Genomic DNA, 25,529 nt, shown 5'->3' with positions numbered 1-25,529 from the left:
ACCAACCCTGGTTATACTGCAAGGTGACCCCAACACACTTCCCAGAAATATATGTCCTGTACTGCCCATCCCTTTCCTGGACAATACAGGTTATATAAAGTATATTATTTCTTTAATTAAATGATATGCACAGAACGTGCCACCCCAAATGGAGTTTCTCAGACACTTCACTTTAAACACACTGGATTAGATAAAACAAGTTAGATTTTACATGAGTACAAGTGCTGAGCCATAAAGGGTTACAAAAAAATAAAGATAAAATGCTACTGGTGCCTAACTTAACAAACTGTTAAATTCAAAGTAAAGTTTTCTCACCATGTGCTTTCAGTAGTCTTACTGACCAAACTTCTTATGTCAGGATCCCTCCCCTAGTTCAACAGCTGCTTCCTTTGTCCCTTCAGCAGCAGTGAATGGCTGGGCAGAGAGAAGGGGGCAGGGTGCCTTGAGGTCTTTGTCTCTCCTCTTTATAGTTTCAGTCCCCCTGTTGAAAAATGTATCCAGCTGGATACCAGGAAACAAAAACTCTGTGTGGAAGAATGTTCCCTGCTTCTATTTTCTTAACTGTTTGAGCTTCCTTTGTTTCCCTTCCTGCCTGATGACTCTCTTTACTGCTTAAATGCAAATTAAGCAGTGCACCTATTCCTTTAAGATCAATTTGCCAACTTCAATTTGGAACCTGTGCTAATAACACCCATACAGTGGAATATTATAACGTCACATATAATGTTGCCACACATATTTTACCAGGACAATAATGATCAGCAAATTATGAGCTTTCAAATGATACCTCACAAGGCATACTTTGTACAAAGATTATTACAATAGTGTTCAGGGTGTGAACACAGGGATATAGTCTATCACACAGATGTATTAGGAGACCACTAATACACACTGTCACTTTTAATATTGCATTAGTTTATTGTACAGCAAGCATTTTTTCCATATGCTCAGGCTGATGTTTATTTACAATATTTTGTATTTTCTTCAGTAGCATGGTTAAAGCAATTCAGCAGAATTGTAGAAGGAAACAAAAATTAAAATACACAGTATTCCCAGGCCACTAATAAGAGTAGACACAACACACTGTATGAGAAATTCAGTGCAAAGGACTGAATATCTGTCATAGTGCTGTGGTTGTGCTCTGTGGAGCATTCCTAACTACTAAGAAAACAGCATTTAGATCTCAATGTAGATAGCACTGATGGGGAGGAGGGCTTGTGAGGACCCCTTATTTAATAGAGCCAGACGTTGGGCCCTATCAAAGTGAACAGAAGCTTTCACTTTGGGAAATTAGTCTCTTTGTAAAGATTACCTGAAAAATGCAAACCAACTGATTGAAAAGAATATGGAACAGGGCACCACTTCTACAGCAGATTCCTTCCTGCCCTCCCTTTTATGCAAAGGAGTCAGTTTTGGATGTGTTGCAAAGGATCATCTCATTAAACCCCATTTGAAAATGATGGCCATAATTTTTAATTGTTAGGGGCCAGAGTTTGCCACCAGGGAGAGAATTGGGGATATATGAAATTGCCCCACCCCAGAGGATGCAGCATGCCTGCTAGTTGAATTGGCTAGTTAGCAGGGGAGGAAGGTGGCCCAGTGGCTCTGCCTCCTTTCTTATCACCTCACGAAGAGTTTAATGGCCTGGGAATGCGAGGAGGGAGCCGTCCATTACTCAGCAGTGTGCAAAACCCGAGGGAGACAATGGAGAAGAGACTGTTCCCTTGTGCATTTGTTCTGATGCTGGCCACGCTCTGGCCTTATCCTGTATCCTTCAGGAAACTATAATCACATTTAGCTGTCTTCTTAGATTCTTACATGATTTAATGTTATGGGTTAAGGAGATTATTAGATAGAATAAAAAGGAAAAATATCAATTTCTTTTAATCCTGTACATTTTGCATCAGCATCCTCAAATGACCTATGCTGCTACTGATTCAATCGGGGTACGTCTATACAGGGATCAAAATCCCATGGCTGGCCCAGGTCAGCTAACTTGTGCTCAGGGGGCTTGGACTCTGGGGCTAAAAATTGCTGGGTAGACCAGGGGTGGCCAACCTGAGCCTGAGAAGGAGCCAGAATTTACCAATGGACATTGCTAAAGAGCCACAGTAATACATCAGCAACCCCGATCAGTTCCCCCCTCCCATCCGTTCCCAGCGCCTCCCGCCCACCAGCAGCCTCGCCAATCAGCGCCTCCCCCTCCCTCCCCGCAGCTCCCGATCAGCTGTTTCGTGGCATGCAGGAGGCTTGGGGGGGGGGGAAGGGAGGAGCAAGGGCATGGCAGGCTCAGAGGCGGGGGTGGGAAGGGATGGAGTGGTGGCAGGGTCTGTGGCAGAGCCAGGGGTTGAGCAATGAGCACCCCCCAGCACACTAGAAAGTTGGTGCCTGTAGCTCCAGCCCCAGAGTCGGTGCCTATACAAGGAGCCGCATATTAACTTCTGACGAGCCACATGTGGGTAGACATTTGGGACTGAGTTGGAGCCGAGCTCTGGGACCCTGCAAGTGTGGATCCATCTCAAGCCCAAATATCTGCACAGCAATTTTTAGCCCTGTAGCCTAAGCCCTGCAAACCCAAGTCAGCTGACGCAGACCAGCCATGCTGTGGGTCTTTTATCCCCATGTAGACGTACCCTGTTTCCTGAGGAGGACCAAGCAAGAGTTGTCATTAAGCTTCTGTCATTAAGACTTCCATGCTGAATCACTAGCCCAAGAGCTTTTTTTGTTATATATATAATTACTCAGCTGTGGTCCGAGACACACATCCCTTTGCTGAGAAAGACAAAACTCAAACCACAACACAGATGATTAAAATGTCACTTGACAATTTACTGTCCAAATGAGTGACCCATAACCATAACACTGAACTTTTCATATTCATACACAAAACGTATGAATTGTGTTGTCCTCATTTATTGTAAAATATTCCCAAATGAATGTTTAGCTTCAGCTCGCTTTTCCCATCAGAGCCAATAAGAAAATATGTGACGTGGTGAATCTTAACCAGTTTTACAGAGAGGAAAAGGAAGTGTAGCGCAGACTGGGGCTCCTGGGTTCTGTTATTTAGTCTCTACATGACCTCACGTAAATCGCTTAGGCCAAGATTTTCAGATGTGAAAAATTAACTCTCCTACTTCCAATTGCTCATTCCATGACATCACAGGAGCCAAAGTCATTTCAAAAGCTTTCTTCTCAATGGGTAGGAAACAAACTACCAGTCATAAAGAGTCAATACAAAATACTAGCTTATCAGGCCACATTAGTTTGATGAGAATGTAAGGTCACTATTTATAGTAATAGCAACTTTGGATCCAAATACAAGCATGTCCCTTATAGTCACTGTACTGTGTTTGATTGCTCACATGTTATTGTGTTACACTGTGTGATGTAATGTAAAAGTGGAATGTCCATGACCTGATACACCATGATGGTTTAAATTCAAATGTAAGCACTTGTTCTTTTTAGGTTAGATAGCAAACTATTGACTGTAGAGTGCTATAGGTGTAGCAGGGCATACTAAAGCTTGTGGAACTGGATTAAACAGTAGAGTTAATTCTCATCTCAATGCATTAGAATTTAAGCCCAAATCCTCAAAGATACTTAGGCCCCTAACTCTTATTGATGTCAGTGGGAGTTAGGCACCTAAATACCTTTGAGGGTCTGGACCTTATTGTTTTCCCTTTCTACTGAATTCCCACCCTGAGTGTGCACTTGAAGGTTACAGCTTTAGCTCAACATAGAACAGATGTAGAAATAAGTAAACACTGAAGAATTTTGGAGGTTATATTTTTCCATCCTAGATAAGAGATGGGCTTACCTTTCCTGTTGTAGGAGATCAACCTTCAGAAACTAGGTTTTGTCTAGCAGTAACTGACAACTAGACCAGGTAGGACTTAATCTAGGGAACCATAGGCATCATCTTTATGCTTGACACCCGCTTCACCCCAGGCCACACCCCCACTCCACCTCTTCCCCCAAACCCAGGCCCTGCCTCTTCCTGCCCAACCCCAACCCATTCCGTCCTGTCCGCCGAGTGTGCCCCGCTCTCGCTCCTCCCCCCCAGTGCCTCCTGCACACTGCTGAACTGCTGATCCATGGTGGGCAGGAGGTGCTGTGATGGAGAAGGTGGAGCTGATCAGTAGGGCTGCTGGCGAATGGGAGGCGTTGGGGGGAGGGGAGAAACTGATTGGGGGGCTGCCAGTGGGTGCTCAGCACCTACTATTTTTTTCATGGAGTTGGCACCTATATGGGGAACCAGCTGGAGTATCACTGGACTACAGCACTCAGAAATCCACGTTTAAAAACTGCATTGGAGGAAGCTCTGACTTCCGTACAATAAAGGCACTGGAAGATATCTATGGAGAGCCAAGAGGTCACTCCACAGATTGCCTATATTGAAGCAATTTCTCTCTCTGTCCAGAAGGATCTTGTGTTATGAAAGGGTGTGTGTGAAGTTGCACCCCATAATGCTTTATGGAAATATGCTTATGAATGTATATATGACATAACTGCAATATGTTTTATGCTACATATGCCATGTAACGTATCTCTATAAAGGTTATGATCTGAAGAATATATTCATCCTATTTGTATGCATGTGTCATTGTTGTATTCAAAGTTATGAATATTGGCTGTGTACTTGTTTGATTTCAAGTAGGCTTAGTAAGGCATTTGGTCAGCTTCTTAAGAAAGGATTTTGCAAGTTAAGTGCCCAAACAAGAAACACTTAATGGACAATGGAACCTTGGAAGACTCCAATCCACATAAGAAGTCTACCTGGGGACATTCAAGGTAGCATGTGAACAATGGTTGCCACCTGTAAAGTTCTGAGTCGTGCATGGACATGTGACTTGCTCATGTGACTCCAAAACTCCAGCTTGCGGCTAGATTCTGCATAGAAGAGAGGAGGGGGTCTCCACCCACAAGAGAAAGTCTATTTAGCCCTTGGGAGACCCCTCCATTTTGTATTCAGCTGGCTCAAGAGATAGCCTCTCCACCCCAAAGGATACCTGAAAGAAACTGGAACAAAGGACAGTAACTGCAGGGATGTGAATGATTGCTGGACCCAGACTAGAAGGAGGCTGGTCTGTAAAAGAAGCTTATTGGAACATCTCTGAGGGTGAGATTTTGTTACTGTATTAGGATTAGACTTGCATGTTTTATTTTATTTTGCTTCATAATTCACTTTGTTCTGTCTGTTATTACTTGGAACCACTTAAATCCTACTTTTTGCATTTAGTAAAATCACTTTTTACTTATTAATAAACCCAGAGTATGTATTAATGCCTGGGGGGGGCAAACATCTGTGCATATCTCTCTGTCAATGGTATAGAGGGCGAACAATTTATGAGTTTATCCTGTATAAGCTTTCTACAGGGTAAAACGGATTTATTTGGAGTTTGGACCCCATTGGGAGCTGGGCATCTGAGTGTTGGAGACAGGAACACTTCTTAAGCTGTTTTCAGTCAAACCTGCAGTTTTGAGGGGAAGTGGTTCAGACCTAGGTCTGTGTTTGTAGCAGGCAAGCGTGTCTGGCTCAAACCAGGCAGGGCACTGAAGTCCCAAGCTGCCAGGGAAAATGGGCTCAGAGGTAGTCTCAGCACAGCAGTTGGCAATTCCCAAGGCGGTTTCTGTGATCTAACCCATCACAGAGTGAACTGGGATGTGTGAGTCCCTCTGTTAAATATGCTTCCCTCATACACAAATTTAATTAGCAATAGCCAATCAGGAAGTGGACTGATCTTTTTTGAGGCCATAATGTAGTATAAACAAGGCATTTGAGATCTTGATTTCCTCAACTCTGTGTAGGTAAACCTTTAGGGCCCTAAAAAATCCCAAAATGCAAAAGCTTTTTCTCTATCTGAAGCTATCCAATGTGAAAAGGAAGGGAGATTAATGTCCAGATTCCTTTGGAAGTTGGAATTAGTCTTCAGGATAAAACTTGGAACCAGACCACAAACTGTTTTATTACTGTGGAAAGCCAGGAAGGAGAACTGGCAGGAGATAGCTTCTAGATATCCTGCTCTCCATATGAAGGGAATGGCCCCCCAAAAGCCACTTCTATTCATACCGTAAATAAGTATTGTAATGCCAGGGCCTAAGAAGGGACAAGTACTGAGCCTATGAAGCACCACATTTTGATTTCAGTGACTGACAATCAATCAATTTAGATGTTACTGAAATCTGATCTACTGCCCTAAATATTCTGGTTCTCAAGGGATGACTATGGAGCTCCCTGATTAAGCAAAGATGTTGGAGTGAACCCAATTTTAGATTATTGGAGCACCAAGAGTAGAAAACAATTTTTCCTTACTAACTTTTGAGAATTTTCTGGCACAGCTCTACTACCAATCATATACCCAGAAGTTCATTTCACTACTGATTAGACTGGGCTTGGAGACTAAGCCAGATATGAGGATCAGGGTCTGTATGATGACATCTTTTTGGCCTTCCTTTCTGCTTCACCTTCATTGTTTTGTGCTGTTCACCTCCTTCTCCTTTAGATTCTTGATCTCTCCATTGCAAGACTCCTTCTGAGATCAGGTATTTGCCCAGTAAGTTTCTCCTTCTTACCAGGTCCCAGAACGCAGCAGAGAGCTGTAAAACCAAGGCATCAGAAGAGACTATGATCAAAAAAATATTGCTTATGCATGTCAGATAGCTGCCCACTTTGAGCTCTGAATGAACTGACTCCTACTCCTTCTGTTGATTTCAATGAATCCGAGAGCTGGATCCCAAGGTAACATAATGGCAGAAAACAACAACCTGCATCTGGCTTTGCAAGCTGAATTACATTAAGAACAACTTAAGCCCTGATATTGAGTTTTGATTAAATACATGGCTGAATTCAGTTCTAAAGCGACTCTATAGAAAATTTTGGATGTATTAAAATCCCACTTTTTGTTATTAAAAGAAGCAAAAACAAAAGCAAAAGCTTGTAGAATAATGTCCGCAGGTACAAGGCAATGCACAGCTAGTAATGCACTCTGCATATCAACATATGTCCTCAAATACTTAAGTACAATAGGGTGCGGGCATAATATTAGTCTACTGATCTGTGTCTTGTAGACCATATGTTGCATCTGCAGACCACTTAGATGCTACAGCTGGTACAGAAGGAGGTTCCCAGCTTGCTTAGCAGCGTTGGTAGTAAGGGAGCACATTTTACGAGTGCTTCAAAGCCTGTTCTTCTTTTCTGTGTGCTTCCAGGTGCAATTCAAGCTGTTTATATTGATCACTAAAGTTCTATATGGTTTTGGTCTTTACTGCCTGAGCAGCCACTTCTCTCTCTCTGTGCACTGCTAAAGCAGCTCAGAAAGCTGATGTCCTCTAGCAAATAATCCCTGTATCTGATTGCTGAAAAGCAGATGGCAGGGTGTTGTCAGTGGCAGGCCACTGACTCAGACATTCACTTTTGTATTAGTCTGACAAAGGTAAACATAGTCTTCTGGGTATAGTATGAAGCCCATTTACTCTCTCAGTCACTGGTATAACCCCAGATACAGATGTTATATCTAGTACTGTGTCTGATTTGTTGGGTAGAGTGCACCGTTGGATTAACATTAGTTAACGAATTGACCTAATTATGTACTGCCTCTTTTTCAAATACATAAATGCACTCATTTGTGATAGTGCATTGTCAAAAAAATTAAAAATTAATAAAATGAAGAAAAAGAACATACCTTAATTGCACTCCCTGGCTTGTTTCATAATGTTAATGTAACTTAAATGTGTTTTATTTATGTGATGGTATCTTTGATTTCATGCACAGAAAGTGAATTTTCTAACATATTTATTCTATTTACTGGATTTTCGTTGAAGTGTATGCATTAGCGGATTTGATGTAATTTTCCACAGGCTACAATTCCACAGAAAATCCCTTAACTCCTACATTATTACCTTCTCAGAGTCAATGATCTGTTTTAAAAAAAATAAATCTTTATTTGAGAACATCATTCATAGCTACACATGCAAATAAGGCCAGAAAATATGCCATTAGGCTTCAAAATGATAACATGAAATTGAAAAATGCATATGTATTTTTAGCATTTCTGATGCTGAAAACAGCATTCAAACTACATGTGAAAATTTATGTGTGAAAAGTGCCACTTATATGCAGTTAGATGTAGTGATTTTCATCAACCATAACAACAAAGAATGAGGTTAATACTCAGTCTTGCTCATCTCTTTCATTGTTATCTTTCTTTAAATGTGTCATTCCTGTGCTTTGCAAAATTGCATATACAGATGAATAGAGTCAAGAGTGATGAATTGTTCTTTGTCCGGTTTAAAAGTGAGGCACTTAAAACATATGAAAAACATTAACTTATTACATGGCAAATTATTCAGAATGCAATAAAATGCTACACAGCAAATTAAATCATTTGTTTGACTTCATGTGGTAAGTAAAAAAGTAACAATGAATCAAGTTGACTCAGAATCCTCTCATCTAAGTTGATCTACTTGAGTTTGATTTCTATGCCTGGCATGACACGTGATCCTCAGAAGTAACTCAGGAGGTATCTTCCCTATGCTATTTCTGTAGGTCTCTTCTCATTGTGTCGAATTCTGCAAGGTTTCTCACAGTGTTTGTTTAGGTCTATCCCTCTTGATGTTTGGACAGCTCTTCCTTTAGTGTCAGGATCTCTCCTCATCTCATTGACACTTATTGCCAGACTCCACTTTTCAGCAACTTGACCCCTTATTCTTAGAAGAGCTCTTTGGAAAAAAGACCTCAAATTTTTGATTGAAGTTTGTCATTGAAAAATTTCAGGGAGTTTTGCCCAAAATCTATCTTTGATAAAAAATTTCATTAAAAATTAGAAATTTGGAAAATTTTGATAAGCTCTACTTCTCAGTTACTACAGAGCTTACAAAGGCACAGTAAGAGTTCTCTCATCGACTTAATAACTCCAGCCCTGGCAAGTAGCAGTAGCTATGTTGGTGGGAGAAACTCTCCCAACAACATAGCACTGTCTACACTGACGCTTAGGTTGGTGTAACTTACATCACTCAGGGGTGGCTTATTCACAGCCCTGCGTGACATAAATTATACCGCAGTAAGTGGTAGTGTGTACAAACCCTCGGTGTCCTATCTTTGCTCCTCATCTTTTTAATTAGCATATTCTTCCCTTCAATTTGTAAGCTCTTTTCTGTCCGGGACTCTTTCCCCAACTGAAGCATGGAGGAGTCCTCCATCAAAACCCTAGCCCCCACCAAAACATTCAGGAAGAGAGAATTCTCCTAATGCTATCCATTCAATGTTACTGGTGTCTTCAACCTGTCTCCTTATTAACATGTCCAGTCACAGAAGAGTACTGCTGTGAGGCAGGAACATAGTTTAAATGCTTCGTTAATATACTCTAGTATCTCGGTTTTTACAAAAGCCAGTCTTAAGAATGACCAGATAAATGAACCTGACCAGGGAGAGGGATGTCCCTGAAGACCAGGACACCTATCCCTTCACATTCTGATGCCTTCAGTGCATTGCTCTGTAGTGGTTTGAAGGACAAGAAGATAGTGATGTAGTGCACCATTATGCAATGTATGCACCATATCTACTGTGATGTGTTGATTTACATCACATTGAGCATCTAGTTAATTCTATCTCTCTCTGTCCTCTGATGCTTTCTGAAATCAGTGTTGATTTTTTTAAAGGGTTTTCTCTTATTTTAGAAAAATGGGATAATGCTGAAATTTTGTGAGGAACATCTCTTACAGTAATTTGATACAGAAAGCTCAACTCAAAGAGCTGCCAGTTACTCACTATTCACCATAATGACCAACCACAGAGAAAATCAATAATGATCAACCACAAAGACAAAACATTTTAAGATGCATTTTCATTCTCAAGGATTAGGCAGAAGATTCAGGCTTTCTTGATGTCATTATTTTCATTTTGTGATACCTTATTTAAAGTTATAGTTATGCAATTTTGACTGAACAAGGAATAAATCCTATTCTTATATTATACATATATTTTGTTAAAGAATATTTTATCTGTGATATTTAAGTAGTATTTCTAGATAAGCCCTCAAACTACATGGAGTACACATAGTGTACTAGTGCAAACATGGATTGCTTATATTACATAAAAAGCAACAGAGGGTCCTGTGGCACCTTAGAGACTAACAGAAGTATTGGGAGCATAAGTTTTCGTGGGTAAGAAGTCTTGCATCTGAAGAAGTGAGGTTCTTACCCACGAAAGCTTATGCTCCCAATACTTCTGTTAGTCTCTAAGGTGCCACAGGACCCTCTGTTGCTTTTTACAGATTCAGACTAACACGGCTACCCCTCTGATACTTTATATTACATACTTTCTATAAAGTATGGCTCAGTTGGTAGCACGCTTACCTTTGGGCCAGAAGGCCAGGGTTCAAGTTCCACATTAAGATTTGGGCTCTTTTATGTACATTGAAACTAACAGTAGATATAGTACTGTCTATGCTGACACTTCAGTGCAGTACTAGACCCTGTTTCAGCAAAGCACTTGCACACATATTTAACTTTAAGCATGTGCTTAAGTCCATCTGATTCAAAAAAGCGCATAAGCACTTTTCAGGCTCAGGGCTCAGGTGGGACAGATTGTTAAGATGAAGGGATTCAGACATGCTGTAGGAGACCACTTAAAATGAAGTTGACATTCAAGGGTTAATATGCAGTAGCATGTGTTACAAATTGTTGTAATGAGCCTTATTTATCTCATAGAACTGGAAGGGACCCTGAAAGGTCATCGAGTCCAGCCCCCTGCCTTCACTAGCAGGACCAAGTACTGATTTTTGCCCCACATCCTTAAGTAGCCCCTTCAAGGATTGAACTCACAACCTTGGGTTTAACAAGCCAATGCTCAAACCACTGAGCTATCCCTAAAACCAGTGTTCTCTTTAATCCATGGTTTTAGTGTCCAACAGAGTTATGAATTTAAGTTCCCAGGCTCGTCTTTTGAACGAGTTGTGCAGGTTTCCTTTGACCGAGAGGTCAGATATGAAGTGATCTTTGGTGAAAAATGTTCACCCACCAATGAGAGGGTGTTTTTGTCTTTTATCATTTTTGTCAAGTATCAGGGGGTAGCCGTGTTAGTCTGTATCTACAAAAACAACAAGGAGTCTGGTGGCACCTTAAAGACTAATGGATTTATTTGGGCATAAGCTTTCGTGGGTAAAAACCTCACGGATGCATAGAGTGAAAGTTACAGATGCAGGCATTATATACTGACACATGGAGAGCAGGAAGTTACTTTGCAAGTGGAGAACCGGTGTTGACAGGGCCAATTCAATCAGGGTGGATGTAGTCCACTCCCAATAATAGATGAGGAGATGTCAATTCCAGGAGAGGAATTGCAAATTAAATTTGCAAATGAATTTTAGTTCTGCTGTTTCTCTTTGAAGTCTGTTTCTGAAGATTTTTTGTTCAATGATAGTGACTTTTAAATCTGTAATAGAATGACCAGGGAGATTGAAGTGTTCACTTACTGGCTTATATATGTTACCATTCCTGATGTCCGATTTGTGTCCATTTATTCTTTTGCAGAGGGACTGTCCGGTTTGGCCAATGTACATGGCAGAGGGGCATTGCTGGCACATGATGGCATATATACCATTAGTGGATGTGCAGGTGAATGAGCCCTTGATGGTGTGGCTGATGTGGTTGGGTCCTCTGATGGTGTCGCCAGAGTAGATATGGGGACAGAGTAGGCAACGAGGTTTACTACAGGGATTGGTTCCTGGGTTGAAACAGCAGAACTAAAATTCATTTGCAAATTTAACACCATTAATCTGGGCTTGAATAGGGACTGGGAGTGGCTGGCTCATTACAGAAGCAGCTTTTCCTCTCCTGGAATTGACACCTCCTCATCTATTATTGGGAGTGGACTACATCCACCCTGATTGAATTGGCCCTGTCAACACCGGTTCTTCACTTGCGAAGTAACTCCCTGCTCTCTATGTGTCAGTATATAATGCCTGCATCTGTAACTTTCACTCTATGCATCTGAAGAAGTGAGGTTTTTATCATTTTTGTGTGTGCATTCATCCAATAGCCTAGTGATTGTCTGGCCTCAGCCACACAGTTATTCTTGGGACATTTGATGCACTGGATGAAGGATAGCACATGTGTGATAGGCATGTGCATGAACTATGGATCTTGAAAGGAGTGTGGGAGGGGGTGGTATTGATCATTGTAGCAGTGGAGCTATGTCTTCAGGTTTTGCATCTGTTCTTCTGGCAGAGTTTAGTGCCACTTTGCGGTGGCGTGTCCTGGATTGTAGGAAACTTGCTTTTCACTGTATGATCACTCCATATCTGACCTCGCAGTACAACAGAAGTTGGTTCAATAAAAGATACCACCTCACCTCCCATGTCTCTCTCACGTTCTGGGACCAACACAGCTACAGCAACACTGCAAACAGAGTTCAACATGTGTTCTCACCAGTTTTATTTTTTCAATAGTTCCAATACCCAAGGATATAAAGACACTTTTGCTGAATGCATAACAGATATGGCATCTGCCTATGCAGACACAGTTCTATCAAGATTGAATTGCTTTGTAAAGGTTTTTGAGGTGTCTTGAGTAGCAAAAGCCTGATATAAAATCAAATTCTATTCTATTACACTCTCTGTTTACAAGGGACTCTGTACATTACCCTTTATTTTAATATTCAGCCCTCAATTTTCAAAAGCAGTCTTTGTGATTGCCACTACAACTGTATCCCTGCATTTTGATATGTCCTTTTTTACAACACAAAGACTGAGCTGTATGCAGGATAACTATCAAAATACTCAATTTACATGTTTCTGTACAGATTTTGACTGCACAATGTAGGATTGAAAAAATGTACGTGCAATTTGAAATGCCACATTTTAGTACTCTTTGAAATTTCACCTGAGTTATTCAAGTCTGAAATACAGGTTTTCCAAAGCCACCTTGGTTAAAACTTTCTGTTCATTTAGTGCTATGTTATGCAAATAGCATATGAATGCTTCATAAATTCCCTTATGTACATTGAAACCGACAGGAGATATGGTACTGTATTTTTATGCACACTGCTCACTCTGAATTTGTATTCCACTGCCCTCTGCAGGAACAAACACAGAGTAGCACAAAGATTATTTGCAAATCGAAGGCTTCTAAAGCCTGATATTGGCCCCTGCTGCACCTTATTTGCTATGTGTTATTTTACTTTAACTCCTACCGATAATTCATGTAATTTCAATATCATTTTAGAAAGATGCATATTCAACTGAAAAGTAACTTATTGCAGGATTTAGCAATTGTTATGCAAGTGTTTTTCACATACTTAAAATAACAAGAATGCATCTTTAGGAGGCTCCAGGAGTTTTAGTTGCACAATTTCTGTAGGCATTATTACAATTTGTGCAGTTAAAACCTCCCTGCAATGCCATGCTTTGAAAACGTACCCCTACATAATATTATTTTTCTGGCTGGGGAAATGTATTTTCTTATGCTTCTTGGGGTCCAGGGCCTTGTCTCCTTATTTGCTTCTAAAGCACCTAGTGCACTTTGAGCCTTATATAAATGATAAGAATATTATATAATGCAAAGGATGCTGTTGACAGATGAAAACTTGCTTTCTCTGGTTTTGGCTGTGTAGATTTACTTAGATTGCAAGCTCTTTGGGGCAGGGCCTGTTTCTTTGTTTTGTGTTTGTACAGTGCCTAGCACAATAGGATCCTTCTCCATGGCTAGGGCTCCGAGGTGCTAGGGTAATGCAAATAGTAATAATAGAGCCTCTCATGATAATTTCTCTCATTTTATTCCTGCACAGCCTACCTTATTTCTTATATCAGGCTATCTGAAACTGTTATGGCATAAATTCAGCCATTGGCATTGCTCACTAGACAGTGTAGAGCACCAGGTTGAGTCTATATACATACAAAAATCTCTATATAAAAGTTAATCACACTGATGGTAGAGTGAATTAAAACAGCATACGTTTGGGAACACTAAAAGGCAGTAGAAACAGCTTCACAATAGGTAACAGGTAAACAATTCAGTTTAAGAACCAACAGTAATATCAAGTAGATCACAGTATAGAACCCTACTTTTATTGCGAAGACTTACCTTTGATTGTCTTGTATTTAACATGGCCCCCTTGTCTCATTTGTCACATTAATGATGTTCATTCAATTCAGTTGCACTGCATTCATTCCCTTGGACGTGTTCACCGACCACACACAGAAGAGAGGGCTTTCAGGGTCTGAAAGAGAAACTGGAGACACCAGACAGTAGACTGACCTCACTTGTTTCTTCCTTCTGCTTTCTTACATTCCCATATGTTGCTTAGTTATAGCTGAAACCTGCTACATGCTATGTGAAATTGCTCCTTTGCAAAGGCTCACTGCTGTAGCTAGGAGATGAATGACCTTTTCGCTCACTCATCCACACATAATACAAATCATATTTCTCAGGCAAATACAAGATGGGCATCATTTCTTTCTTTTTTACTCCACATGAAAGGGCACCACCTATTGTTGACTAACCAGAGTTCTGAACTTTAGGCCAGTTTGCTACAGTGCCTGGCATTCTGCACAGGTTTGTTCTTTTGTGGTTGTTTGTCCCCTGGTGTAATTGTCTGCCATTGGAATTCCTGTATACAAAATGCATGCAGGCAGTTCTTTCCTCTTCATTACAACCCTAGCATTTTTTTTTTTTTGGCTTAGTTTCTACCTACTGCAATACAATTTATTTTGTTGGCAGTCAGAATGGTCCCTGCTGTGAAGTCCGTGTGTTCTTCCTTCCCGTCCTCATGTTCTGTTTTTGTAACATAGTCTCAACAGATGTGATGAAGAACAAGGAGACCTATGATGCTCAGTGATGGTGTGAAAGCAACATAGCACACACCATGTTACACAGGCTGACCATATAAAATGTGAACCGTCATTGCCTGGTACTACTCATGCTATAGGACCAGGTTTTTAATGACTTGTGAAAGTATTCTAAGTACAGTAAGCTCTTGTATCTTACCCTCCTTTCAGCATTTAACTCTCCTGAATTCCTTTCATAGCAATTCCTAAGTGAGCTTCTGAAAACTGAAAATATTCATGGTTGTCCATTCTGAACGTAAGCCTCTAGAAGTAGAAGGATGATGTTACATTATTTACACAAGCACCGTAAGAGTGAGAAATGTTTAGCAAAAAGAACAGGAGTACTTGTGGCACCTTAGAGACTACCAAATTTATTAGAGCATAAGCTTTCGTGGTCTACAGCTCTAATAAATTTGTTAGTCTCTAAGGTGCCACAAGTACTCCTGTTCTTTTTGCGGATACAGACTAACACGGCTGCTACTCTGAAACCTGAGAAATGTTTAGATCACTGCTGTATACTGGTCAGTTCCTAACGCATTTGAATTAGCCAGAATGCGGAGAATAAAGCTGTGAAAAAGTTGTGCATGCATTAAAACATAGTGAATTTAGTTTTAAGAAAAAATCGTTTGTTTTTGTAAAATGGTAAAAAATATTTCCCATTGCGAGAAACCATACATTTAATGAAAAATGGCTTTATTAATCACATGTAGGTGGCAAATATCATAAAAGGGAGCAAATTGTCACCATTCAAATGACTGGTGATTTTTTTATTGTGGTAGTTTAGCTGTGACAATTTCACTAGGTGAAAGCCAGAGTTTCCTCCCCCCACCCCCGCTTTTCCTTCCAGCATGAGGAGAAGAAACCATCTAATTCAGACCACAGGAGGCCCCCACAGAGCAGGCAAAAAGCAAACTTCCAAAGCCTCTCTAGATTTCAGATTAATAGGTCCACAGAATGTATCTGTTCTATAGTCTCAGCATTCAGAAGAGACACAAGACTGAAAATATGAATGGAACATTAGCAGTTTCTGTTTGGGTCTCTCAATGAGCAGTCAAAGATTTCACACGTAGATGTGCTGATAAATAACAAAACAATAAAAATTTAGATAGTCTCTTTACTTTTGTTGTTAGAACACCAACTGTGGTACCTTTATCACATTGGAATTTTTTCTACAGTAAGAAAAGTTACTGTGACAATATTGTTCTATTGTTGCATATTTCATCTATTCCTCTCTTGTTTATAAGCCCCACTGTAATAAAAGAATACTTTGCCCACCAGAGTTCATTGAAATGCATTTCATTATCTCAATCAGCCCCCTGAGTCAAAGCTTTATTGTATTGCATTCCCTTCCTACTGTATTTGAACTTTCTTCTAATACTGAAGATGATGCTGAGCCCATTACAACCAGTTGAAAATTAGCTTTTGTTCCACTCAGACTAGTGAAGTGTATTTTAATACATTCATGCCAATCATTTTATAACCTAATATTCATGCACTTTATCTTTTAATTACTGTATCCTAAATTAATCTAGTTATGTATCTGATTTATTTCATACTGTTCACTGGTCCCAGGGTGGTTTTAGCATATTTCTTGTTCTTGTCAGCATGGGCAAATTGTAATATTTTATTCTTCCTAGTTTGAGGACAAGAATTGTGCCTGCTGTGTCTATGTTTTCAAAAGCTAATATAAACATACCTATTGTTAATGCTATTTGTGAAGTGACTCAGAGAACCTTTACAAGTTGGCATACTCTAATATATAATCATGGAAGTGTACATATACTCATTGAAAGCTCAGTGATTCAGAATTCTGTCTTCTGTTGGCACAGCTTTCTTTTAAATAGACTCACTGGGTCAAAGGAAGATCATAAAATACTGCTTCATCCATGTAATTAGAATAGTTTAATTCCGTGATATTTTCCAGCCCTGATATAAAGTTTGTCAGAAGAATAGATTCATTTTGTGACATTCCTCTTCTGATTATTAGCCTTGTTATAGGATAAAAATATCAGAATGATAATGCCAGCTATGTCCTATGACCGTTGATGGTGTGCCAGTCTACAAAGAATTATCTGTATATCTGCTTCTAGCTAGAGAAGAAGTCTATTATAGAGGGAGCTGTTTATCAACCCTATATTTAGCTTTCCTAACACTTTCAATTAAAAAAGATTCTTGCAACCTTTTCTTTGAGAAGGTCTCACTCCTCTATTGTTAGTAGCAGCCCTTTGACTGTTAAGAAGCAGGTCACACACCCCGAAGTGGTTATGAGTTTTATACTTAGGTTTCACCAACCAACTATCAAGTGTGAACTCCTCAAGTACTAACAGCCTTAACATGGAGTCACAGACAGTCCCCTTGGGTATTCCAGTCTATCTTGCCATCCAGGCATGCTTGCCTTTGTGATAGATGGTCCCTTACACCAAAAATCACAACAATATTCAGGTTACTCCAAGTCCCAAAGGACCAGTCACTTACACCAGGTCAACTGCATGTTAGCTCTTACACCAAAGACAACACTTGCAGCCAATCATATAATAAATGAAGTAAAGATATATTAACTAAGAAAAAGAAATTAGAATTATTTGTAAGGTTATAGTAGATAACATAAACATACAAAAGAGCTACAGTCTTAGGTTCCAAAAGGTGATAGAAGCTGCTGCCAGCTCTACATGTCCAGGGCTAACCCAAACCAAACACTGGGGATCATTTTGCTTATGTTTGGTAGTCCTTGCCCCTCACAGTCCAAGTAGCATAAAGATAGAGTTTCTTCTTCTCAGGTATTTTTATTCCCTCCCTTCAGAGTTCAAGCTGATGGGACAAGTCCACCTGGATGTTGTCTTTTCATGGATGTCAGGGGAGCAATCAACAGTCTTTTGTTCATTGATGTTTCACAATGACTTGTCTGGTGTCTATGGGCCTTCTCTTGTTGGGCAGGAGATACACCCTGTGGCCAGTGGCGTAGCTAGGTTCTAACATCAGGGGGAATGAACACATAAAAAAAGGTGCCACCCGACATATCAAATTACTAATTACATACTTTTAAATTCATTATACATATTTATTTTGTACTTAAAATAAAAACACAAGAATGATATTGTTTTACAAGTACGTGAGCCCACTTGACAAGTTTTATTGTCCTTGGGTCTGGCTTCCATCACCTCTCCAACTGTTGCAGCTGTCTGGAGGTGCTGCCTTCCAAGCCTTTACTCATTCACACCTCGTTCATTCAACAGGGCAATCAATTAAGGGGTGGGGGTAAACTTAGTCTATTCTTAGCAAAGAGACATTTTTCTTCTATCTTATTCTATCCTTAGGGGCTATAACATTATAACAAGGACAATGCAAAGTTTCTACATGAGGCTTTGATACAAAGTTTTCATATACCAAGGCTCATCAGTACAAGATTTCTATATGAGGCTTTGATACAAAGTTTCATGAAAACAGAGGTCACACGTGGGTAGACCCACTACAAGATTATATGAAGAGGCACAATGTAAAGTCATATGAAAATTATCAGAGATTTATCTACAGAAGCCCATCATTGGGGAATCAAGGGGAAGGGCGGCTGGCTGGCCGGCTCTGCTGTTCTCCTGTTCTACAGGAACAGAGGTGACTCTAGGTACCAGAGCCATCAATCCATCACCTCTCTCCAGTGCGCCATTCAGTCAAAAAAAAAAAAAAAAAAAAAAAACCACCTTTAAAAAAACCCTCCCAAGTTCCATTTACTGCAGCAAAATGTCTTCAAAAGATCAGACAAAGGTATTAGCAGTGACATGCACAGAATATCAACTACAAACCCATTCGGGAAGGCAGCGAGGAATTCCAAGTGGTGCAGACAGGCAAGAGAGATGCTTGAGGGCTCGAATTAGGTGTCTGGGTTTTATTGCTGCAGCCAACATTGTGCATAAAAGAACCTGTGGCAAGGGGTTCTGGGAAGCACCCCACCAACTCAGATATGCAGGGGGACTGCATGATATGTGAGAGAGATTCAGAGGGGACCAGGCCATCTTATGTGCCGGGATGGGGGAGGGGGATGATCCTGGATGTATTTTTAGTAAAGGGGGTGGGGGAATCAGATTCACTCATCTGGGTGTAACCATTGGGTAGGCTGTGGGAGTGCGGTGCCCCCTAGTGTCTGGTTCCACTTACTCACAGCCAATGAGGTAGTTCCCTTGGCTCAAGGGGGTTGGTACTTGTGGGGCTACAGGTCCAGGGTACAATCTCTGCAGCGGGGGGAGGGGGGGGAGGTATTGTAAATATAGCATTTAAAGCAGCCAATCCTGCTGCTGCTAGAGAAAAGTCAGCTGCCATCTTGGAAAGTGTGGGGTGCAGACATGAGCTCTGGAGCATTTCCCATTCTTTAGGGGGCATCTGCAGCTTAGGGGATGGGCTTCTAGATTAGGCAACAGACTGGGTCTTGGGAGATTAGGTTCAATTCCTGCCTCTGCCACAGACTCCCTGGAGGGACCTTGGATGAGTCACTTAATCTCTCCGGGCCTCAGTTCCCTGTCTGTAAAATGGGGATAATACTCCATCCTCTGTCTGTTTGGAGTGAGGGGACTGTCTCTTACTAGCACAATGGGCCCTCATCTAGCTGGAGCCTCCAGGAGCTACCTTCCTAATACCAGAAGGGTTTTTTCAGACCGTATAGGCCCCCTTCCATAAAGGTGACCTGAATGAATGGAACAAGAAGGGATCAGATGGGGTATAATCCAAAATTCATTTGCTTGTGATTTGTGGTTGTTTTGCATGTCAAGTCATATTTCTGCATTTCAGTGTCCAGACTATATGGAGTCTCAGGATATTTTTATTGTTGTACTTTTTAGCCGCCTCTGCTAGTTTTAAGAGTTTTTCATAGCTTGTAATAATATGAGAAACTCAAATTCTCTTGGCTTCTATCTCAAGAAGAAAATCAGGGGTGTAGCAGGGTGGTTACCCTGCTCCGGCCTGGAAGGGCTTAAAACAGTCCTGGCAGAGGATTGCAGCTCTAAAAGCTGGGCTGATTGGGGAAGTAGCCACACAGCTGGGCCATGCCCCAATCAGGCCACAGCTGGCCTCTATAAAAAGGCTGGGAGCCAGGAGCTCAGCACTCTCTCTGTGTGTTGGGAGAGAAGGGCCTGGCTGCAGGGAGTGAGACACAGGGTACCTGTAGTGGAGCAGTGCTGGGGAAAGGCTGAGGTTCTCCAGGCTGGATAGCCCCAGGCTGTGGCCTAGTAGGAGGCCAAGGGGTACTGGGGGTTGCAGAGGGCAGCCCAGGGCTAGGCCAAGGCAGCAGGTCCTTGCCTGTGATGAGTGGCCTATACTGCAGTCTGCCCCAGGGAATAGGGACTAGTTGGAGACTGGCAGTGGCCTTATTCTGAGGTGAGGTAGGGATAGTGAGTGGGGGTTCCCCAGGGAGGGGAGACCCTAGTACTGAGGGGGGTACTGCCAGGGGGCAGCACCCCAGATACAAGGGCACTGGGGTCTGGGAGGGACATGGGGCCAGAGGACAGGTGGATCACCAGCCTGTAAGGGGTGCTCCAGGATGCTGGAAGAGCTAATTTCCAGAAGTCACCAGCAGGAGGTGCTGCAGGGGTGAGTCTGCTCCTCTACAAGGGGCCTGATCCTGTATTTTTTGTGGAACCAAGATGCCCGTTGAAATGTATGGGAGTTCTGAGTGCATGGAGAATGTTGGATTGGGCCTGAAATGAAGGAGTGAACATAAATCCCCTTGCTGAACACCTTGAAAATCCAAAGACACTAATATAAATCATGAGCTTTTGAGTGGGGTAAGGGGTATGTTTCTTGTAACCAGATTGCAAATAAACTGGACTGCAATTGAGAGATCAGCTGTTCCTTGATGTTTTCTGATATGTCAGAGATTTGGTGGCTAACTGTGCTGTCTGACACCAGGATCATTTTTAACTTCTCTGCTGCATTGTCACCAAGCATCATCCTGCAAATGTCAATTGCAGCTGGGAGAACCAGTTTTCCCCCAGTTATGTAAGGCTTTTTATTCTTGGCAATGTGGTATGCAACTTGATACAATGCTTTTAAAGCATTTGCAGGGGTGGAGACCACATTTTTCATTGTTTTTTTTTTTTTATTAATTTCTTGAGGCTTTGGAAAAAATCTGTTCTTTCCTACCAGATCACTGTGTTTGTTTCCACCTGGCCCCACCCTGACTCTGCCCCTATTGGACCCCTCCCCAAATCCCCACCTTGGCCCCGCCTCTTCCCCAGCACACCACATTCCTTCCCCCTCCCTCCCAGGCTTGCTGCAAATCAGCTGTTTCATGGCGCAAGCCCTGAGAGCTAGGGGGAGAAGCAGAATGTGGTGGCAGCTCAGCTGAGGAGGCAGAGCAGAGGCGGAGGTGAGCTGGGCGGCACGGGGACCTGGGCTGCCAATTTTCCCTGTGGGTGCTCCAGCCCCAGAGCACCCAGGGAGTCGGCGCCTAAGGTGCCACTTTTGCAGAATGTGGTCAGTGGGGGAGCAGCCACTCCCCCTGCTTCACCCCAGCTACGCTCCTGCCTGTGGCAAACTAGTATATCACACTTGGTAATGCTTCTCTCCTGACTGCGTGTTTCCAGTTTTAGAACAAACACATTTACAGTAATAGAGCAAACACTTAAATTTTACCTTATATCCTAGGTTATTGCTATTATAAGTGAGATTAATGCATGCAGCAATTTACAAGCATTCCATAAAATCTAAACACTAAATGCATTTTTTTATAAATCTAATACCCATTTTAACAATATGAACACACAGGTGAGCCAGACTGATTTCCAGCTATGCATTTGTCAGTGTTCCGTTGAGGCCACAGAGCCTTGGCATGAACTGGCACCTGGTCAGCCAGTGTCACATGTTGTTTGGTCACTAGAAACTGAAATAGCTCCTTAGCATACAGAAATGGCTATACTCTGCTGGCCTAGAACAGAAGTTCCCACTTTCACTCAGCTACTTCCAGAATATCAATGATCTCCAGAGCTTGCCCTGCCTGACAGATTGAACAACCACAGCTTTTAACCACATCACTTAAGTCTCCCCCTGCAGGCAGCCCTTCCTCCCCCTCATCATCCTCCCAACACCCAAGAAAGGGATATAGGGAAAAAAAATAGATTTAAATGTTGTAGGTGTGTCTTACCATGGTATCTGCTGGTTTTCAGTGCTCCTCCAAAGGACATGTGAAGTGGTAGTGGGTTTTGTGTGAATATAATAAAATACAGCCCATTGATAAAAGTGTAAACTTTTGACCTTGAATTAAAGTAACCCTTTTCATAAACTGGGAAATGTATTTTTTTTACCAGGCTCAAACAATAATGTTCTCGGTCTCACCCCTGTGGAGCTGGAAGGGCCTTGAAAGGAGAAACAGCTGACACAAGGAGCCTGGGTGTGAGAACCACCCTACTACAGGGGAAGAGAGAGTCTGAGATGGGCTCCTGAGAGCCCTGCTCAATAAAACAAATCAGCAGATCCAGCTATCCTGTTGGTAGTTCAGCAGGGCTAAGGATGTTTGCAGGGTGGAAAGAGAGACAGAGGAAGAATCCAATAAGGAGAAATTGGAAGACATATTCCTAGAGCATGATCACTGGCTGAGAGAGGCAGATAGACCGCAGTAGAAGGAATTGTTTGAGCACTTACTGAAGGTGATGGCCACCACGCTTCAGGCTCTGGTGCATCCTTCAGCCTCTGCTTCTGACCCATGGTGGCAATCCGCACACCACTACCGAGTCCTGGAGAGCATTCATCCTTTGTACAATTCAAGGAGTAGCTGGAGCACGTCATGGGCAAACACAGGTACATAGAATGGATAAATGTACTATGTGCATTCAGAACAGGAGTACTTGTGGCACCTTAGAAACTAACAAATTTATTAGAGCATAAGCTTTCGTGGACTACAGCCCACTTCTTCGGATGCATGGTGCCACAAGTACTCCTGTTCTTTTTGCGGATACAGATTAACACGGCTGCTAGTCTGAAATATGTGCATTCATCCACTCCTGTCCAGGCACAGCCCATACGTGAAAAACATGCCAGAAAGGCATGTTTGGTTATACTATTGTGCTGCACAGCATGATGGCAGCTGGTCTGCATCGCTGATTGTTACAGCATGTAAATACATCTAAAATAAAACATTGGATTTGCCCACAAGGCTATCATAGGTTTTATTTTGCATAATGATAAAAGTGACACAACCGCTAATGATGTCATCACATACCCAATGTCAAAGTTTCATAATAAAAATTTACAAATTGCCATCACTAATAATCTATAAACCTCTAGTACCATTTCATTCCCTCTCAAGCATGGGAACATGCATACCCATAATGTGGGCACACAAAGCATCCCTGATTTCTGTTGCATATCTGGATCCAGCACCAGTCATGACATGTGCGTTAGCTCTCTGTGTGCCCTGGTTCAGCTATCCAGCAGTGTCCTGAGTCTACTCCTGGTGAAAAGGTTCCCCATCTCCTTTAAAACATTGTGCAGAGCACTGCAAGCCACAATAATGTGGATTTCACTAATAACACTGGCATTCAAATGGTTTTGAAGGCAGCACCAATAGGATTTAATCTGCCAAATTCACATTCCACCACCACTCTCTAGCTACTGAGTGTGTAACTGACTCTTCTTTTGCAGATCCTCTGAAATCAGAGTACAGTTTAATAAGCTGTGGCAACAAAGGGTAAGCAGGGTCCCTAGAATGACAGGGAGGACAATAACTTCATGTAATCCAGTGGGAATAACATCCCAGCTTCTCTGGAGTTCCCTGGTATCATGACCCTGCCAGTGCATCCCACATTAGTGTTTATGAATCTGCCCCTGTGATCAACCAGGGCCTTTGCAGTTTACGTCCAAATGCTCCTTGCAGTAGGCCAGCTATAGACACATAAGTCCCATCACTGGCCCCAGCACAATTTGGAAACCCATTCTCTGAAAACCAGCAATTATTTCAGGAAAATTTGTAATGCCTACCGCCTTTGGATAAATTGCAATCCTGATTGCCTCACAAATCTCTGCTACAAAAACTCCCACAGTTGTTTTGCCAACTCCAAACTGGATATCCTGTAGCAGGATGGGGTGTGCAGCTTCCAGCTGGCTAGAGTAGCACATTGCTGCACCAGGAAAGCCAGCCTCATCTTTGTGTCCTGGCGCTGAAGGGTAAGGGCAAGCTGATCACAAACTGCAAGAAACATCTGTTTCTTCAACAAAAAGTTCTGGACCCACTGCTGGACATCCCAGGTCCGCATGGCAATGTGATCCCACTGGTCTGTGCCTAGTGTCCCATTCTAGAAGTGCTGGTCTGCAACAGAGGAATCTGTGGCTAAGGCAACAACAGACATGAGCAGCATCAGCTGGCATCTCAGTAAGAGATGCCTTTGGCAGTTCATAAACTGCAGCCAAAATGTCCACCAGCATCTAACAGATGCTCCAGCTGTGTCCCAAAATAGGACTGACAGGATGAGGGAGAGAAGTTCTTCCACCAGGGCAGGATCCATGTTGGCTCTGGCTCCGGAAAGCATACAGACACAAAATGGCTTGGCTAGATGTGTTGGTGGGCTAAAACCACCCAAAATACTTCCGCTCAACTCCCGTGGGATAGATAGACACACAACCCACTCTGGAGAAAGCTCCAGCACTGCGTCAGCTGATGAGGGTGCTAGGAACCCTGGGATATGATAGCACACCCCCACAGAAGCTGAAGTTCTGACTCAGGTCTGCGGAGTGCAGTATGGATGCGCAGGTGTGGGCTTGGAAACATGAGTCCACAAGCCCAGATCCACAGACCCAGGCTTAGTGTGCTGTGTAGATATACCCTAAGTAATATGTGTTTTCCTCTATCATACAAAAACATCAAAGCACTTGAATGAGAAACTCAAATTGAAAGACAGCAAGAATTCATCTACACTATATTGTAAATCGGGGCTCAGACTCAGGGTTGAGCCAACCATTCACACACAAATTTGTCTGACTTGGGTCAGCAACCATTCCAGATCCAATCCTAGGACCACCCAGGAGGGTGGGTCTGAGGCTGAGTCCTGCTGAGATTTGGGTCCAAGTTGTCATTTTGCAATGTGAACTCAGCTCAACCAGCAGACTTGTAGCAGCAGGTCTGCATAGTGCATTGTGGATGCATTAGCACTGGTGTGCGATGCGAATCCAGCAACTGTTAGCCCAGATTTTTAATACAGTCTGGATGCTTAAGAATGGGTTTAGAAGTCCACAAGAGCAGGTCCCACAGACTCAGGTGCATTGACACACCCAGGAGGGGGAAGGCTGGAGGAGAACAAAGGCAGAACCCCCAATGGTAAGAAGGGAAGTTTCTGATGCGGGGAAGAGTAAAAGGGAACCAGAGGGCAAGGAATCTAATACCGCAGTCATGGGGATGGCATAAGAATCTGAAAAGAAGTAGATTAGAGGGGCAGGTGTGCGGAGAGAAACAAAGAGCTAGATTGTGAGTGGGACCATGTGTTCCTGGCCATGAACATAAGAACACTCTCAAAACACTCCTGTACAAGATATATGCACCTTGGATCCAGGCATGTATGAGTATGTGGAGCAGGTTGGTAGGGGACATACAGAGCTTTGTATCATACTAGTATCGAGGCCAGAGTGGGGAGTGTGTCATAATTCACTCTTGGTATAAACCAGCTGCAAATTACTGCCCACAGACCTAGGGGACAGCAAGAATGGAACTGTGTTTAAGAGGTTATCTCTGAGGCC

General features: G+C 42.2%; 1 long non-coding RNA gene across 2 annotated transcripts in view; it reads right to left on the bottom strand.

Annotated features, from left to right (window-relative positions):
- Window positions 1-930: 930 nt before the first annotated feature.
- Window positions 931-25,529, bottom strand: part of LOC128834848 (uncharacterized) — a 100,723-nt gene continuing 76,124 nt past the window's right edge. The window contains exons 3-5 of one of the 2 annotated variants that reach the window (XR_008444500.1): window positions 14,080-14,227; window positions 5,010-6,597; window positions 931-1,813 (exon numbers count right to left, since the gene is read on the bottom strand). This is a non-coding gene — a long non-coding RNA (uncharacterized LOC128834848). Of the gene's footprint in view, window positions 1,814-3,994; window positions 6,598-14,079; window positions 14,228-25,529 lie in introns of those variants that run through there. The other variant, XR_008444499.1, reaches the window with a different exon arrangement.

Source organism: Malaclemys terrapin, chromosome 1 (genome assembly GCF_027887155.1).
Source record: "Malaclemys terrapin pileata isolate rMalTer1 chromosome 1, rMalTer1.hap1, whole genome shotgun sequence".
In the NCBI taxonomy this organism is placed as follows: domain Eukaryota; kingdom Metazoa; phylum Chordata; order Testudines; family Emydidae; genus Malaclemys; species Malaclemys terrapin.
The sequence above is the reverse complement of the archived record's forward strand: the minus strand, read 5'-3'. Positions and strand labels throughout refer to the sequence as shown.